Here is a 16,809-nt window from a genome sequence, read left to right as displayed (position 1 = left end):
GTATCAGATAAAGGCCTAGTATCCAAGATCTATAAAGAACTTATTAAACTCAACAGCAAAGAAACAAACAATCCAATCATAAAGTGAGCAAAAGACATGAACAGAAATCTCACAGAGTAAGACATAGACATGGCCAACAAGCACATGAGAAAATGCTCCGCATCACTTGCCATCAGGGAAATACAAATCAAAACCACAATGAGATACCACCTCACACCAGTGAGAATGGAGAAAATTAACAAGGCAGGAAACAACAAATGTTGGAGAGGATGTGGAAAAAGGGGAACCCTCTTGCACTGTTGGTGGGAATGTGAACCGGTGCAGCCACTCTGGAAAACTGTGTGGAGGTTCCTCAAAGAGCTAAAAATAGATCTGCCCTATGATCCAGCAATTGCACTGCTGGGGATTTACCCCAAAGATACAGATGCAGTGAAATGGCAGGACACCTGCACCCCGATATTTCTAGCAGCAATGTCCACAAAAGCCAAACTGTGGAAGGAGCCTCGTTGTCCATCGACAGATGAATGGATAAACAAGATGTGGTCTATGTACACAATGGAATATTCCTCAGCCATTAGAAACGACAAATACCCACCATTTGCTTCGATGTGTATGGACCTGGAGGGTATTATGCTGAGTGAAGTAAGTCAATGGGAGAAGGACAAACATATGGTCTCATTCATTTGGGGAATAAAAAATAGTGAAAGGGAATAAAGGGGAAAGGAGAGAAAATGAGTGGGAAATATCAGAGAGGGAGACAGAACATGAGAGACTCCTAACTCTGGGAAACGAACAAGGGGTGGTGGAAAGGGAGGTGGGCAGGGGGTGGGGGTGACTGGGTGACGGGCACTGAGGGGGGCACTTGATGGGATGAGCACTGGGTGTTATGCTATATGCTGGCAAATTGAACTCCAATTTAAAAAAAAAAAAAAAAAAGAACTATCAACCAGAGTGCAACGTGGTCAGACTTCTTAAATGGGAGCTCAGAGCTCCCAGAACAAAAGTTCCAAGTATGTGGAAGCCACAAATGTCTTAAGACTGAGTCTCAAATCAGGTGCAGCATCACTTCTGCATATGGTTCTGGTCATGCAATCACAGAACCAGCCCCGATCATGGGAGGGGATGTAGATGTCACCTCTGGAAAGAAACAGTTGTGAGAAAATTGTGGCTGTCCATAATTTATCAAAAATATACTTTTTACTTTGACAGCAGAATATAATGGGAAGATCTCTGGACTGACATCCAGGACACCTGGGTTCTGGTCTCAGCTTTTCTGTTAGCCCACCATGTGAGCTTGAGGGAACTCTATAATCACCAAACTTTAGAATTTAACTCAGTGATAGGTGGGTTCAGTGGTTCTCCAAGTGGTGTCTCTGGCCCACCAACATCAGCTTCACCTGAAAATGTGTTAGAAAAGCAAATTATCAGGCCCTACCCTAAACCATTGAATCAGAATGCTTGGTCAAGACCCAACATTTTGTATTTACCAAGTCCTTCAGCTGATTCTGATATGCACAAAGATTACAGAACCCCTAGATAGTTGGTTTCCAAAGTTCCTTTCAGCTTTCTGGATTCTAACCATAGAAGAAGCCCTCTTGTTCCACAGAACCATATTAATAGTCAATTAATTGTGGAAAGAATCAATTAAAATTGAGAAATGCTACTTACATCCTTGAAACTTTATTTTAATGAAGGAAATTCAATCTTTTGATATGGGTCAAGGCCTTTCTTTGAGTATGAATCTGTTGGATTTCTATGACAATTGAAAAAGTTGCATGTTTATGTGAAAAAGATAAACCACATCTTTAATGTATGAGCTAAGATTTTCAGATTTCCTTAAAGCAGAACAAGCACTAAAGACTTTGCAAGAGAATCTAAACAGTTCACTTTAGTGACTTATCTTTATTGACTATTCCTGAAGCATTTGCCTTGTTGGTTTATATAACAATAGTACTTGTAATATTTAATTAAGTTATATCATTACAATAACAAAAATAACTGGAATAAACAGGCTGAGCAACAAATTCATCTGGTGGGAGCAGAAGGCATAGTGAACCACAGTCACTTATCTACTCATCATGAGCATTCACTTTGCCGTAGGCATCAAATGTTTTGTTTTACAGAGAAGATGAAGAACATTGGTCCATCTGGAGAGTTGGTTGAGTGAATTGAGTAAGAAAATTTCCCCCGTATTGCTGATTCCTCCCTGACAGAACTCTTGCCTTCTTCCCCCTCTTTCATTGCATTCCTTTTTTTTAAATTGAAGAATAATTGACATACAATATTGTATTAGTTTCAAGTGTACAACATAGTGATTTAATATTTGTATACATTGCAAAATGGTCACCACAATAACTCCAAGTTACCATCTGTCATCATGCTAAGTTGTTGAAATATTATTGACTATATTCCCTATGCTGAATATTATACCCCTGTGTCTTATTTATTTTATAACTGGAAGATTGTACCTCCTAAACCCTTCACCTATTTCATCTGTTCCCCAATCTCCTCCCCTCTGGCAACCATCAGTTTGTTCTCTGTATGTAAAAGTCAGTTTCTGTTTTATTTTGTTCATTTGTTTTGTGTTTAGATACCACAGAAAAGTGGAATATATATATATATAATATATATACACACAATAATATATATATTTACATTTACACATATATACCTATGTACACACACACATATATATTCTATATATACAAATATATATGCATTCTATATATATATATATATACATACACACACAAAATTTTCTTTGGACATTTAGGTTGCTTCCCTATCTTGACTATTGTAAATAGTGCTGCAGTGAACATTAGCATACAGATTTTTTTTTTTCAAATTAGTATTTTTGTTTTCTTCAGAAAATATCAAGAAGTGAAATTGTTGGATCATATGATAGTTCCATTTTCAATTTTTAGAAGAACTTCCATTCTGTTTTCCATATTGGCTGTACCAATTTATATTTCTACTAACAACACACATGAGTTCTCTACGTCCTTAGCAACACTTGTTGTTTCTTGTCTTTTTAAAAAATTTCTTGTTTTTTTGATAATGGATATTTTGACAGGTGGGAGGTGATATCTCATTGTGGTTTTGATTTGTATTTTCCTGATGGTAGTGATATTGAGCATATTTTCATGGGCCTATTGATCATAGTATGTCTTTAAAAAAATTCTGTTTAACTCTTCTTTTACTCTTTTAAAAATATCTATTAAGTACATTATTAATGTGTTCTGTTATTAAATTGTGTGAGTTCTTTATATATTTTGGATGTTAACCTGCATCAGATATATCATTTATGAATATCTTCTCCTAGTCAGTAGGTTGCCTTTTCATTTTGTTAATGGTTTCCATCATTGTGAAAAAAGCTGTTTAGTTTGATGTGGTCCTATTTGTTTATTTTTGCTTTTGTTGTCCTTACCTGAAGAGACAGATTGAAAAAAAAAATGTCACTAAGACCAATGTCAGAGAGCTTGTTGCCTATGTTTTCTTGTAGGAATTTTATGGTTTAATGTCTTATATATAAGTTTTAAATTCATTTTGGGTTTATTTTTGTACATGGAGTAAGAAAGTGGTCCTGTTTTATTCTTTTGCATGTAGCTGTCTCATTTTCTCAGTACCATTTATTAAAGAGACTATTTTTTTCTCCACTGTATGTTCTTGCCTATTTTGTCATAGACAAATTTGCCATATAAGTGTGGGTTGATTTATGTGTTCTCTATTCTGTTCCTTTGATCTATGTGTCTGTTTTTGTGCCAGTACCATATTATTTTGATAACTATGGCTTTGTAATATAGTTTGTAAATTGGGAGTATGATACTACCAGTTCATTCTTCTTTCTCAAGATTGCTTTGGCTATCTTTTGTGGTTCTTTTGTGGTTTCATAAAAATTTGTTCTAGTTCTGTGAAAAATTTCAATGATATTTTGATAGCAATTGCATTTAATCTGTAGATTGCTTTGGGTGGTATGGACATTTAAAAAATATTAATTCTTCCAATCCATGAACATGGAATATCTTTCCATTTATTTGTGTCACCTTTAATTTCTTTCATATATGTCTTACAGTTTTCAGAGTATAAGTTTTTCACCTTCTTGGTTAAATTTATTCCTAGGTATTTTATTCTTTTTGATGCAATTGTAAATGGAATTGTTTTCTTAATTTCTCTGATAATTAATTATTAGTGTATAAAAATGCAACAGATTTCTATATATTGACTTTATATCCTGCATCTTTACTGAATTCATTTGTCAGTTCTAATAGTTTTTTTGGTGGAGGCTTTTGGGCTCTCTCTATCTAGTATCATGTCTTCTGCAAATAGTAATATTTTTACTTATTCCTTTCCATTTTGAAGGCCTCTTATTAATTTTTCTTGCCTAATTTCTGTGGTTAGGATTTCCAATACTATGTTGAATAAAAGTGATGAGAGTGGGAATCCTTGTCTCCTTCCTGATCTCAGAGGAAAAGCTTTCAGATTTTTATCATTAACTATGATGTGAGCTGTGAGTTTGTCATATATGACCTTTATTATGTTGAGATACATTCTCTGAATGCACTCTGCTGAATTTTTATCACAAGTGAATGTTGAATTTCATCAAATGCTTCTTCTGCATTTATTATGATTATTGTGTAATTTTTCTCCTTCATTTTGTTAATGTGGTATGTCACATTGATTGATTTGTGGATATTGAACCATCCTTGAATCCTTGGAATAAATCCCACTTGATCATGGTGTATGATACTTTTAATGTATTGTTGTATTCGGTTTGTTAATATTTTGTTGAGTTTTTACACTATATTCATCAGAGATATTGGCCTATAATTTTCTTTTTCTTTTTTTTTCTTTTTTGTAGTGTCTTTGGTTTTCGTACCAGAGTAATACTGCCATCACAGAATGATTTTGGAACTATTCATTCCTCTTTCACTTGTTGAAATAGTTTTTGAAGGATAGGTAAAAATGTTCAACCAAAGATCTTTAAATGTTTGGTTGAATTGACCTGTGAAGCCATATAATTCTGGACATCTTTTTGAGAAATTTTTGATTACTGCATCAGTTTTGTTATTTGTAATCAGTCTGTTCAGATTTTCTATTTATTCCTGATTTAGTCCTGAATCATTTTAAGTTTCTGTAAATTTACCTGTTTCTTCTAGGTTGTCCAACTTGTTGACGTATGCTTTTTCATGGTAATTCCTTATGTTCCTTTGTATTTCTGTCGAACTAGTTGTAATTTTTTCCCTGATTTTATTAATTTGAGAATTCTCTTTTTCTTGATGAATCTGGCTAAAAGCTTATCATTTTGTTTATCTTTTCAAAAATAAGTTCTTAGTTTCATTGATCTTTTCTTAGTTTTGTTTATTTCCACTCTGATCTTATTTATTTATTTATTTATTTATTTATTTATTTATTTATTTATTTATTTAACGATAGTCACACAGAGACAGAGAGAGAGAGGCAGAGACACAGGCAGAGGGAGAAGCAGGCTCCATACACCGGGAGCCCGATGTGGGATTTGATCCCAGGTCTCCAGGATCGCGCCCTGGGCCAAAGGCAGGCGCTAAACCGCCGCGCCACCCAGGGATCCCCCCACTCTGATCCTTATTATTTCCTTCTTTCTACTAACTTTGGGCTTTTTTTCTTTTTCTTTTTCTAGTTCCTGTAGGTGTAAGATTAGATCAGTTATTTGATATTTCTTGTTACTTGACGTTGGCTTGTATCATTATAAACTTCCTTCTTAGAACTGCTTTTGCTGCATCCTATAGATTACGGAACATTGTGCGCTCATTTTCATTTGCCTCAAGGTACTTTTTTTGATTTCCTTCTTATTTCTTGGTTGGCCCATTTGTTTTAGTAACATGTTGTTTAGTATCCACATGTTTGTGTCTTTTCAAATTGCTTCTTGTAATTGATATCTGGTTTCATATTCTAATGGTAAGGGAAGATGTTTGATGTGATTTTAGTTTTCTTAAATTTATTAAGACTTGTTTTGTGTCTTAACATGTGGTTTATCCTAAATAATGTTTCATATGTACTTGAGAAGAATGTGCATTCTACTGCTTTTGGGCAGAATGTTGTGTATATTTCTGTTAAGTCCGTCTGATCTAATATATCATTTAAGGTCAATGTTTCTTTATTAATTTTCATTCTGACTAATCTGTCCATTGATGTAAGCAGGATGTTAAAGTGCCCTACTATTATTGTATTACTGTCATTTTCTCCCCTTCTATCTGCTAATTGTTGTATATAGATGCATAAATATTTACAAATTTTATCTTGTTTGATTGATCCCTTTATCATTATGTAATGCCCTTCTTTTTCTCTTAATACAACCACTATTTTAAAGTTATTTTATCTGATATAAGTATTACTACTTCAGTTTTCTTTTCATTTCTGTTTTCTTGAGTTATCTTTTTTTATCAGTTCATTTTCAGTCTCTGTGTGTGTCTTTAGCTCTGAAGTTAGTCTTTTGTAGGCAGCAGATAGATAGACCTTGCTTATTATTTTTTTTAATGTATTCAGCCATGCCATGTCTTTTGATCGAGCATTTAGACCATTTACATTTAAAGTAATTATTGATTGGTGCATATTTATTGCCATTTTGTTCATTGTTTTCTGGTTGTTTTTGTAGTCCTTCTCTGTTCCTTTCTTCTTTCTTATCTTTGCTTATTATTTGTGGACTTTCTTAGTGTTTTGTTTAAAATCCCCTCTCTCTGTGTATCTAGGTTTTTTTTGGTTTGTGGTTACCATGTGTTTTATATATAGCAATCTATGTATACAGCAGTCTATTTTAAGCTCAAAAGCATTCTAAAGGCACTATATTACTTCCTCTCTTCATGTTTTCTGTTTTTTTTTGTGTCATATTTTACATACTTTTATTCTGCATATCCCTTAACTTATTACAAATATAGTTATCATTGATTTTATTACTTTTATCTTTTAACCTTAATACTAGCTTTATAAATGTTTGATCAGCTACCTTTACGATATGTTTGCCTTGGTACCAGTGATAATTTTCTTTCATATATTTTCTTCTTTATTCTTACTTATAATTACAGCCTTTACTTTTCCACTTAAAGAAGTCCCTTTAATATTTCCTGCAAAGCTGGTTTAGATATCACTGACCTGACATTTTGTGTTACCAAATCTTCTTTTATTGCCTGTAGTGTATTTTTCATTTCTGTTATTGTATTCTTCAGTTCTAACTGGTACTTTCTTATAATTTCTCTTTGTTTAAATTCTCACTGTGTTCACCCATTCTCCTCTTGTGTTCAGTAAACATCTTTATAACCATTGTTTTGAACTCTCTATTGGCTAGATTGCCTATCTCCATGGTGTTTATTCTTTTTCTGAGGGTTTGTCATGTTCTTCCATTTGGAAAATATTCTCTGTCTCCTTGATTTGCTTGAGTCTGGTTCTATGTATAATGTAGTTCAGCTATGTCTCCCAGTCTTGAAAAAGTGGCCTATGTTAAAGATGTCCTGTAGGTCTGCAAAAGATAATTTTTTTTCTGGACAACAGAGCCAGGTATTCTAGAGATATCCCCTTTGTGGGAAGCATGCACCCTCATGGGGCTGCTACTGCTGCAGGTGCACTGGTGGGTGGGGAGGCCCCTAGCCTGCCTGGCTGGAAGGCCTAGATGTGACTGCCCCAGGCATGCTGGTAAGTAGGGGTGGGTGGGTCCCAATCCAGCTAGCTGTGATTGCTGTGGGTGTGTGTGTTAGTGGAGCCAGGTCTGTGAGGCCTGGCAGCAACTACTGTGAGTGTACTCCTGGTTGGGGTGATCCTCTTGTCAGCTGCAAGGCCCAGCCAAGGTGCATGTTGTGGGGACAGATTAGAGGGAGGATTTCCAAGTGGAATCCATCAGTATTGGAATCATCATAGAAGAACAAGATAGCAAAAATGGTTAATACCAGTGTCTCAGTCCCCAGGGGGATATCCCAGCTATGTCTTTCTTTTCAGGCAGGTGCTAAAAGAGTAGTGAGTCTTTTTCACCTATGGTCTATATTCTTTTTGATCTGGTATTTTTGTGCCAGGTGGAATAAGTCTGTGTACAAGACTTTAAAAAAAGATTTCCCTTTCCCTATAGTTCTGTAGTTTTCTTGAATGTACTCCTTGTTATTTTTCAGAGCCAAGTGTTTTGGGGGCTTGCCTTGCCTATGCAGGATCTAAGGAATGGTGCTTGATGTAGAGCCTGAATCTCTTTCTCCTCAGAGGACAGTTGTGTACTACTGAGCTCCCTTATGACTATGGAATGCTGTGCCTGGGTGTGTTTTTTCCCCTTAATGGACAATATCTCTGCCTCTTCTATCCATCCTGGTGCTGTCCCTTGCTGTGGAGGCTCTGTTCATCTAGTTTCAGATGGAATTATTCCATATGTGGTTGTAGTTGTGCTAGGTCTTTGGGAGAAGGTGTGTGTGTATGATCTTCCTACACTGCCCTCTTGAATCCTCTCTTCTTCTTTTATCACATTCTTGACACAACTTTAATTCAAATCCTTTTACCTAACACTGAACTATTACAAAAATATCCTTGCTGGTCACTCTGCCTCCACACTTACCCCTTATTGTCTGCATAAATGCATGGTTACACAAACCATGTCTTTCCCATTCTCAGTGGGGTAGAGTGAAAAGAGCACTAGAGTAAGATGCTAAAAATTCAATCCAATTTAGAGTCTCAATCTACTATTTCTATTTGTGGGTCATTGGACAACATTTAACTTCTTTAGGTCTTTTCCCTCAAAGATGAATCAGTATTACATATATCTCAGTGATTGTTGTGGGGATCATATGACCCTAAATGTGTGAGAGCATTTTGAAACCTGAGAAGAATTCTATTATTTTACCTTGTCTTTTTCTTATTACTATGTGATAAGACCCAGTCTTTTTAGCCCAGCATCCAACGGTGCACCTACCTTATCTTCCCAGCTGTTTCCTCAGTTCCCCCATAGTGTCCACTCCACTCTAGATATCTGTTTTACTTAAGGTCCCATGCAGAAATCTAAATCTTTCCATGCTTCTATGCTTTTAATTATTGACCATCAAGTACCTTTGTCCTTTTCTCAGCTCCCTGAACTTTGTCCCTGAGTAAGAATTGAACTGAGAATGATTTCCAGTTCCAGAGCTAACTCTCTAGGTTGGTTTATCCTCAACTAAATAGGTCTTTGCACAGAGACATAGGCTCACAGAGAATGGACAGAACACAATATAGTCCAAACAAACTGCTTGCTGGCCTTTTAAGATCCAGTAAAGAGGGCAGCCTGGGTGGCTTAGTGGTTCAGCGCCACCTCCGGCCCAGGGCATGATCCTGGGGACCTGGGATTAAGTCCCATGTCGGGCTCCCTGCATGGAGCCTGCTTCCCTCTGCCTGTGTCTCTACCTCTCTCTCTCTCTGTCTCTCTCTGTTTCTCATGAATAAATAAATAAAATCTTAAAAAAAAAAAGATCCAGGGAAGAAAAAAACAAAACAAAAACAAAAACAGGTTTCTAACCAAAGAAGAGAGTTAAAAGTTATAATTTCTCACTATTCAAGGCAGGGTTTGGCATATCCTGAAAGTAGAGAGGGGATATTTTACTCTGATAGTCTGTGGCTCATCAATGAAATAACATCTTTCCTTGTCTTGTTGGAACAGGATTGCACACTTGTCAGTGGCACTTAAAAAATGCATCAGTAACCACTTAGACTATGTATATGCTAGGCCCTAGACTATGTATATGCTGTTTTGTGGTCATCTGGGTGTTGAGACTATTTTTACTAAGACAAGCCAGACACTGGGGAGCTGAGCACCCAAGCCAAAGTAAGTCACAACTCCTTTTACAATATTCCGATTAAAAGTCATCACATTCTTACATTTAAACATGGTCTGATGCTAGTATCAGTTAGAATTCCACTCAGGTGAAAATAACAGAAAATATGACTAAGGGTGGCTTAAATAGGTAAGGGATTACTTTATTAAATTCAACATGTGCTCTGGAAATAGGCAATCTTCAAGTGCAGCTGAAGGTCAAAAAGATCATTTAAGAACCAGACTTCTCTCTCTGCCTATACTATCAGTTATTAGCATCTTTAGCTTTTGTCTTTGTCATTGCAAAATGGCTACTATACCTTCAGGCATTGGATCATGTTCCAGGCAGGAAGAAGGAAAGAGTAAAGTGGCAAAGCACATGCCATTGAGACCGTTCCTTTTACAGAACTTTCCTGGAAATAGAGCCATATATACCAGCAGGTTACATTAAGTATGCTTTTTAAATTGGTTGTTTCTTACTTTGAATATTACCTCTACTTAAAAGCTCCAACCAGTAACTTCTGATTTATCTTTTTGTCCAGAACTATAGCACATAGATACCCTTGCTGGGGAGGAAGTGTGGAAAATTGACTACCTTTACTCAGGTACATTGCCACCATCAAACAGAACTGTGCTTCTACCACTAAAGAAAAAAGCAAAAATAGATATTGGGCAGGCAGTGAGTAGACTCTGCCATAATTCCTAAATTCAAACTGTGTATTATCACTAAATTGCACCACTTAGCTTTATATTTAAAGCTGACAGGCTTCAACTATTTTAGGGACAATTAGGTGACCAAAGAAAGAAAGTCTCATTTTAAGGTAACATTTGCTTGGGGAGCCTCAGGCCATATGTCATTCCAGACTCAGCTCAAATATAACCTTCAAGAAACCCCCATTCACCTTAGTTCTCCTCCTCCACATATTGTTTGCCTTGTTCACTTGGCAGTTTTCACCCCAACCAAATTATAAGTTCCTTGGGATAGGACCAAGTTATTCTTTTTATTCCCTGTGAACCCCCTGTGGACAAAAGTGCTGAACATAATATAGGAGCGTATTAGATATTTATTGTTTGGTTCATGGGATATACAATCATGGAGGTAGCCTTGAAATAGATATGAACATGGAGAAGTAAGTAGACAGCGTTTCTGGGTCTAGAAGTCTGGGTGAAGGAGCATTAAGAGATAAAATCAAAAAAGTACTATGAGGCCATGCATTCATTTAATCTTTTAACATATTCATTGAGTACTTATTTTATGTCAGATAAAAATATGGCTGTCTTGAATCCTAAATTCTGTTGGCTTTATAACATTGAAAGAGGCAAATACCAATGAGGCAATTTTGCAAAAATTCACAGCTACAGATTATTTGTACCACAGGACATCTTCCATTGGATCTGGTATGTGGACAAGAGGTACACATCTTGATGAAGCCCTGTGTTATTCCAGCCATCGACTTCATATTCACTGTCAAACATGCAATGTTAGTGAATTCTCAAAACAATCCTTTGCCTTTGAAAACTTGTGAAACTGAGGCCCAGGGCAGTTGTGGGCTGCTCTAGGTCACACAACTGGTCAGTGGCAGAGCTGAAATTCTATCCAGTGTGCCAGAAGATCAGCCTTGCTCTTGCTTTCCAACTCCTTGTCCTTCCTAAAGTAAGATCTTAATTGTCTGAGAGAGTGATGGTATTGTCTCTTAAGAAGTAAATAGAAGTCAGAGAGCGCACCCTGGGGGCTCAAAGACTGTTATCCAAGTCATGGCCTTTGTTTAAGTGAAGCCAGAAGTAGGGAGAGGAAATCACAGGCAGTCATGACACTCTCTAACCTTCAAACTCCCACTAGTGCTTCTTTGCCTTCACTGCATTTGACTCAGCCTGGGTGCACATATAGGCATTGTTCACAGGTAGAAAGCAGCTATGTTTGTCAGGAGTTGGAGGGTCCCCTTTCAGAGCACATTCTTTAACTGACTTCTTGATCCCAGGACTGATTACTCAGGTCTCTCACTCCTTGGTTGCTATGCAAACCATCTAAGTTTTCAGCTATTCAATTCCTTGATATGGATAAGACATTCAGTGATTCAAGAATTCCTTGGGTGCCTACCCTATGCCCAAAACAAGGTACTAGGTAAACCGCAGTCAATACATAAAAACAGAAGAAAACAAAATCCTCTGGCTTCACAGAACTCACTCATGAGCTCTGCCCCAGACTTCCCTGAAAGACTGGGATGCAGAGAAGTTCTGAGGGGCAACAGTTTTCACCCACTCCTAATCTGGTTTCATTGGGTTTCTTCCTGGCATTATGCCTTCAGAATAAACACCTATTTTATCAATTAAAAAAAAAAAAACAACAACCACAAAAACCCTATCCTCACAAGGCCAGATTATAATAAGTAGATTCATTCCATCAGTCAGTAAAGCTTTGAAAAAAAGAAATAGGGTCAGGCCAAGAAGTTAGAGAATTTGGCTCCTGGGACAGGAGGTGGTCAGGAAAATGCAAGCTTTGCTGCATGGTGGGAGGCCTGGAAGAGTGACTGATGGAGTCTAGCACAACACCCCTAGAACAACCAGAAAGTGAAGGCAGATCGTTTCCCATATCACACTGTTGTCTGGGGCCATCAACCTGGCCAAAAACTATTCAGTACCTTCCTTAAATTTTAAGGAAGAAAAAAGCTCTTATTGAATTTCTCTAGACTGTGAGTGCCTGGAGGATGGCCTGTGTCTGCTTGGATCATGGCCTCCTTGGTGCCTGACTCTTCATTTGTCTGCAGCAAATATTTAATAAATGAATTGCTGAGTAAACTTGCATGGGCTCAGACACTACACCTTCATGTATATTTCCATTTTCTCATTCAAGCCCATTGTTATCTTTATGAAGAAAGCACCATGATCCCTATTTTTCCATAGAGAACCTGGAGCTGTTAAGGGCATAATCAGTAGGATAGAGATTTGAAGTCAGGACTGTGTCTCTCCAAGGTCAAGGTCAATACTTTTTACCTGCCTTAATTCTTCCTTCTATTCAACTCTGGCTTCTTACGCAACAGTGTCGGACTTCGCTACCATAAGAAAATATTTTAGTCTCTGAGAACCCTGTGAATCCTGACTAGTGACTTTCTCTGGTGGTTGTGTGGGGAAACATCCCTCAGACCCAACCCTAAGGTGTAGTCCAGGGTTAGTCCTTTGCCCTCTGATGGTCTCACTTACTCTCAGGACTTCATTCCCTATGTATGTACCAATTCTCAAATATTTGCTTCCAGCCTATAACTCTCTCCTAGAACTGCTTGCCACTGTGACCAAACTTCTACCAGATATCTCCACCGAATGCCACACTGGGACTTCAACACTAAATCTGTCAGGTGTCTGTGTTTCTTCTTCTGATTTGGCTCAATGAATACCATTGCTATTTAACCCAAGGTCCATGATAGAATGAAGGCTCCTCCCCATGTCTCGTCCCTCATAGCCAATATGTTATTAAGCTTATCAATTCTGTGTCCTGAATATCTCTTGAACCCAGACTCATGTCACTACATTTCTGACACCACCCTAGCTATGCTGCCATCATGTCTTGCTAGAACCTCTGCAATGGCCTCCTAACTGGCCTTCCTGCCCTTGATGGCCTACTTTATTTCACTTGTCATGTATATCCAAAGTGATCTTTCCACAACATAAATCTGATAATTTTATGCTTATATTTAAAATATTTTAATAAAATAATGTATGTGTAAATATATAATAAAATAATATAGCCTCAATATTTGTCCATTTACCAGAGGATTAAGTCCATGCTCTATAAGAAGGTATCAACCTGGCCTCAGTTCAAATTTATGCCTCATTTCTTGCCTCAAACTTTTCTACTCTGGCCAACTCTGCCTTTCAACCAGTTTGAGCCGAACAGGAGAGAGCAGAGCACATTATCACATGTGCCACACTTTCTCTGCCTCTAGACCTTGGCCCCTGTGATTCCATCTTCCTGAACTCTTCCCCCACCACATTCCTTTACTTCTACCTTCTCATCCCTCAGTCCCTTTGCAAGGATAACACCTACTTATTCTTTAGTTTTCCTTAAATCAGCATTTATTCAGCATTCAAATAGTTATTGAGTATCTACCAAACACAGTTCTTAGCAGTAAATAAAATAGACAAAATCCCTACTCTCATAAAATTTTGTGCTTAAGAGAGGTAAACAGCCAACAAGAGAGGTAGGTCAATATATACACATGGTAGATGGTGAAAAGTACCAGTGAGGAAAATAAAACAAGAAAAGAGATAGGGAGTGGGCACTTGGCAATTTAAGTAGATTGACCAGGGAGACCTCATGAGAGGATATTTATGTCAAGGTCTGGAAAAAATGAGGGGCAAACCACTCAGCTTATCTAGAGAGAGTGTTCCAGGCAGAGAAATAATAAGTGCAAAGGCTCTAAGAGTGCCTGACATGTTTGAGGAATAGAAAGGAGGCAGGGAGCACTGAGGAGGAGTAAGTGGGAGGCAAAAGAATAGAAGGTGTGGTCAAGAGATACTGAAGAAACAAATTGAGGGGGTGGTGAGGAGGGTGTGGTGGCAGGGCGGGATTGTGTCTTCCTGATAACATCTCTTTCAGGGGTAGGTAGCACCACTAGACCTTCCATTTCTCCTTCCAGCAACATCACAACAGACTTAATTGTCTGCCTGCTGTTTCCCTCTTTGTCTGTACCCTTGTCCAGACTCTGAGCTTTATGATGGCAGGGGTTGATGGCACCTATAAAATTCTCTGCTGTGGCCTCAAGACCCTTTCAGAGTGACCGATACAAAATAGTAATGATGAGTCAGAGAATCAATGAATGAATGAACAAATGAATGAATCTCAATGAATTTATAATTATGCTGTGATACATGCAGTGTGTTCACTCCATTTCCCTCTTTACCCTGGAATACCTCAGCTCTCTGCTGCTTCAGTAAGTCTTTCCTTACATTGTATCCATGCTTCACCACTTTGAGACTCTTCACCTCCAAGGCTGGGAGATTATGGTGCCTCCATCATACATGACAAAAAAGTCTTGTCTACTCTGTTGGCAAAATCAGCAGACCAGTGATTTTATGACAATTGAGACAAATGTTCATAATTCCAATCATCTCAGGTGGGAAATACTGCCCTAAAATGCAGACCTTCCATTTAGAGACCACAGATTTCCATTTACCTCCCTAAATCTAATTTCAAACATTCAGCTCATGTGCTTGGAAATCAAGTCATCAAACTTTCCATCTTCCAAGGGCTCCTTGGAGGCACTGAACAGTAGAAGTTCCTTTGTGACCTGTCTACTGGAGAGTTCCATCATGCAGTATGTGATATCGTTATGAAGTCTCCGTGTTGCCAACACAACAGCTGTTTTGTCTAGCTTTCCCTATTCTACGTAAACCAGCTAGGTGTCGATCCTGTAAGATTAGTAAAATTATGTATCCAGAAGGTTAAGAGGTCCTGGGCAGATATTTTGTTTTCCAGGCTATTCACACCCACCGGGGCTTCTCTGACATCAGAGTAACCATGAGAACAAAGCTTGAGTCATCAGACCCCTGAGACATGAGCTCCTCATTCATGCTTTCCCTGCTGTGTCCTCCCATCTGCATTTTGAGCGATATTGTACTACTGTTCCTGGGAAAACATGGAATTAATCAACAATGAGTATGAAAAAAAAAAAAGAAACCTTGTTACTGAAAGCTTTCTACACTTTAATATTCTTAAATATGTGAAGTAGGAGAAACTCTTTATGTTCTGCTTCACTCCTTTTCGTGTAGAGTTCTTATTCACTTTATGCAGCTGAATGAAGTGGCCTGGGGTGGCAATGAAGATATCACCAGCTTCACGCTCTTCCCTAAATATTATTCTTATATTACTCCCTCCTTGACCAGAAATGGAAACGACTGAGGGTGGAAGGGAGACCCTCCAACCAGCCTCTTTCATTTACATATATGGAAACTGGTTTGCAGAGAGGACAGTGTTAGTACTAGAGCCCACAGCTTGAAATGGAATGACAAAATTAGTGCGTTCTTTTTATTCGCTTTTTCTTGCTGCCTTGTTCTACCCATCCTAGGTCCAGAGCATCTTCCTTAGCCTTTTCTCCGGGCACTGGAGCAGAAAATTTACATAGAGAAATCAAACAAAGAATCAAGGGGTTAGCCCATTTTGTCAGGATAACTGGGTTCTCAAAGCTGAGACCTACCACATATTGGCTCTGTGAACCAAGCTAGTTTCTTAAAATCCCAAAGCCTCAGTTAACTCATCTGTGAAATGGGTGTTATAACAGCCCCTCCAGGATAGGGTTGCCATAATAACTGAAGGAGATACTGCATGTAAAGGTCTCAGCAGTTCTTGCCACACAGTAAGTGCTCAGTAGTGTTAGCTATGATTACCATGTGGCTATTTTGAGAAAGAAGGCTGTGGGGCCATAGCATTAGCCAGCACTAAAATTTACATACGTGGTTTCACTTTGGTAAATAGTAGCATTCCTGGCAGAGCAGCACTGCCCCAATTTATGTGGGAGATTCTTTTTTCTTATATTTTTCCTGACTCTTACAGTCTAATATGTTCTCAGTTTCAATTTTCATCAGTCCAGAGCCTATCCTTGCCCATCTTCATTCCATTGTCCAGGCTTTAACTGCATAGGATACCAAAGCTGTTAACAAGCCCAAGACTTTATATAACAAAACACAGACAGCACAATAGCCTGGAATTTAGAACAGGAAAGGCCTCCTTCCCTTCAGAGATGAACGATGGAGCCAGGGTTGCATTTATTAGTAAGAACTTCATTGCTGCCAGAGTGGGGTTTAAGCTGTTTGAAATGGATTAGAGGGTGATATGAAGCCCAAATCAGGCCCATTTGGAAACAGAGTGAGACAGAGAGAGATAGAGGTAGAGACAGAGACAGAGAGAAAGGGGTGGGGGGTAATGAGTTTTGGAAAGACCTACCTTTCTGCTTTTTTTCTCGCCCCTCCCAAGCCTTATGCTAAAAGCAAGTTAGTTCTACTAAAGAGAGCCAAATCTGGAAAGCAATTTTATC

At 38.1% G+C, this 16,809-nt stretch overlaps 1 long non-coding RNA gene across 1 annotated transcript in view; it reads right to left on the bottom strand.

Moving 5' to 3' along the window:
• LOC102154450 overlaps positions 1-15,360 on the bottom strand; it is a 56,595-nt gene extending 41,235 nt beyond the window's left edge. Inside the window, exons 1-2 of the long non-coding RNA XR_005378260.1 lie at positions 14,690-15,360; positions 10,105-10,197 (exon numbers count right to left, since the gene is read on the bottom strand). This is a non-coding gene — a long non-coding RNA (uncharacterized LOC102154450). The remainder of the gene's footprint in view (positions 1-10,104; positions 10,198-14,689) is intronic.
• Between the last annotated feature and the right edge of the window lie 1,449 nt (positions 15,361-16,809).

This window comes from Canis lupus, chromosome 25 (genome assembly GCF_011100685.1).
Source record: "Canis lupus familiaris isolate Mischka breed German Shepherd chromosome 25, alternate assembly UU_Cfam_GSD_1.0, whole genome shotgun sequence".
Taxonomy (NCBI): domain Eukaryota; kingdom Metazoa; phylum Chordata; class Mammalia; order Carnivora; family Canidae; genus Canis; species Canis lupus.
Note: the sequence above shows the minus strand (reverse complement) of the source record. Positions and strands in the feature narration are given on the sequence as shown.